Genomic DNA, 2987 nt, shown 5'->3' with positions numbered 1-2987 from the left:
TTTGTAGGGACAAGGTCTCACAATGTTGCCCAGGCTGGTCTCAAACTCTTGGGCTCAAGCAACCCTCCCACCTCTGCCTCCCAGAGTGCTGGGATTACAGGCATGAGCCACCAAGCCCAGCCAACGATCAGCTCTTCTTAGAGCTCTTCCCCACTGGGCCCACTCGTGAGGTTCCTTCACCCTCATGACTTCACACCCTCCACGGAGGACGCCTGTGCTTCCTCTGTCACGTGTCCAGTGACTCTTTCCTGGTCACAACAGCCTCACTTTCCTTCCTCCATCCCAGCTCATGGTTTGGATGGAACTCACCCAATTCCCTGCCAGCCCCAGGGACCAACCATGTCTCTGGTCTGGTCTTCACCCTCTGGCCACAGTGCTTGGTTCCCAGATGAGCAGGTGACTCGCTTCTGTTAAATGAGAGTTGATCCCTCCATGAGCTTTCCGTCCACTGGGATTTCTGAGCCTGGAGGTGCTGACCACTTGGAGAGGGTGTTTCAGTGACCTACTGCCACAAAACAGCACGGCCAAAAGTCAGTGACCTAAAATGTTGATTTAACATTTCTCATGGTTCCGTGTGTTCACTGGGCCGAGCAGGGCTCCATGTGGCCATGGCCGCAGTCCCTTATGGCTGCTTTTAAGAGGAAGTGCGTCCAGTGGCTGGCATGTCTCAGGTGGCCTTACCCCCGAGGCCCCTCCTTGTCCAGCAATCTAGCCCTGAGCATCCTGGTGGCTGGGTTCTGTAAGAATTCGTCCCAAGATGACAAGTCCTGATGATCCAGCAGCTTATCAAGCCCCAACTTCCATCACATTTGCTAACATCCAACTGGCCACACAAATCACTCCATCAAGTTGAGAGTCAGTGGGGAAGGGGAAGACAGCACAGGGCATGGCCACCAGAGGCATACTCACTGAAAACCACCACTGTGACCATCTAACACAGAGGAGTAGGGAGGTGTTACCACTGCAGTTCTGAGACGCAGGAAAGCCTGAAGCAGAGATCTACTCTTGGACTTTCCAGTTACATAAACCAAAATCAAACAAAACAAAGGCCAGGTGCAGTGGTTCATGCCTATAATCCCAACGCCTTGGGAGACTGAGTGGGGAGGATTGCTTGAGGCCAGGGGTTCAAGACCAGCCTGGGCAACATTGTAAGACCCCCCATCTCTAAAACAATAAAAATTTAAAAATCATAAAAATGAGCCGGGCGTGGTGGCGTGTGCTTGTAGTTCCAGCTACTCAGGAGGCTGAGGCAGGAGGACTGCCTGGGCCCAGGAGGTCAAGGCTGCAGTGAGTCTGTGGTTGCACCACTGCACTCCAGCATGGGCAACAGAGCAAGACTCAGTCCCTAAAAACAAACAAAGTCCCTTTTTTTTCCCCTTTTATTTAGTCAAACTGTTCTGAGTTCAGTGTCTGTCAGTAACCAACAGAGGGACCAAAGCTGCCTCCGTGCCAAGCCCAGAGTGGACAGGAAGGACACAGACTGGACGCAGACACAGCTGTCCCAGCGGGTGGGGGCGCTCCCAGGTGTCCGTCGCCACAGAACTGCCAGTCTCCAGTGGAAGAGATCAGACCTCAGGTTTGATCTACGGCTCTGTATGCTCGGCACTGTGCTTCACACGCAAGAGACAGCCAGTCAAAACCCACGGGTGAATGCTAGAACACCACACATTCTCGACGCGGCTGTGTGAGTATTCTCAAGTCATGTGCTGTAGATAGCAACTCTCAAAATTAACCAGCTATTGTTTACCTTTAAGACTGAGGAAGGTCCCACCATACCGGTCAGGTCACAGTTTTCCAAAGAAGCTCAAGTCTGATAAAGTCTTTTTTTTTTTAGTAGGAGTCTCACTCTTCACCCAGGCTGGAGTGCAATGGCATGCTCACAGCCACCACAGCCTCGACCTGCTGGGCTCAGATGATTCTTCTGCTTCAGCCTTCCAAGTAGCTGGAACCACAGGTGCACACCACCATGCCCGGCTAATTCTTTTTAATTATTATTTATTGTAGAGACGAGGTCTCGCCAAGTTGCCCAGGCTGGTCTTGAACACAAGCTCAGGCAATCCACTCAGCCTCCCAAAGTGCTGGGATGACAGGTGTGAGCCACACGCTTGGTTTTATATATATATATATATAAAACAGTTTAGCTACAGTCATGCCCCAAGAAGTCTGGCCTCTCTTGAATTCTAGAATAGTGAGAGTTAAGAATGAAAGAACAGGGACAATGAATTTGAAACCTACATATGCATAGTGGTTTTAAGCATGTCCATAAATTCTTTGACATTTTCAACATCTCAGTATTTTAGGAGGCCGAGGAGGGAGGATCACTTGAGCCCAGAAGTTTGAAGCTACAGTGAGCTATGATCATGCTACTGCACTCTAGCCTGGCAACATAGTGAGACCTTGTCTTTAAAAATATCTTGTAAAAAATTAGTTGGATGTGGTAGCTCATGCCTGTAGACCCAGCTACTCAGGAAGCTGAGGTGGGAGGATCGTTTGAGCCTAGGAGTTTGAGGCTCCAATGAGCTATGACTATATCACTGCATTCTAGCCTGGGCAACAGAGCAGGACCCTGACTCTAAAAAATAGGCTCAGGTTGTAATCCCAGCACTTTGGGAGGCCGAGGTGAGAGGACTGCCTGAGCCCGGGGGTTCGAGACCAGCCTGGACAACTTGGGGAGATCTTGTCTCTACAATAAATCACAAAACCTAGCTGGTCCTGGTGGCATGCATCTGTAGTTCCAGCTACTTGGAAGGTTGAGGTGGAAGGATCACCTGAGCCCAGCAAGTTGAGGCTGCGGTGGGCGTGAGCATGCCACTGCACTCCAGCCTGGGAGACAAAGAGTAAGACTCCAACTCAAATAAAAATAATAATGATAATAATTTTTTTAAAAAGAGCAGAGTCTAGCCGGGCTCGGTGGCTCAGCCTGTCATCCCGCGCCTTTGGGAGGCTGAGGTGAGTGGATTGCCTGAGCCCGTGGGTTCGAGACCCAC

The sequence above is a fragment of the Carlito syrichta genome, unplaced genomic scaffold, assembly GCF_000164805.1.
Source record: "Carlito syrichta isolate Samal-C Ts95f unplaced genomic scaffold, Tarsius_syrichta-2.0.1 Scaffold304217, whole genome shotgun sequence".
NCBI lineage: Eukaryota > Metazoa > Chordata > Mammalia > Primates > Tarsiidae > Carlito > Carlito syrichta.
Note: the sequence above shows the minus strand (reverse complement) of the source record.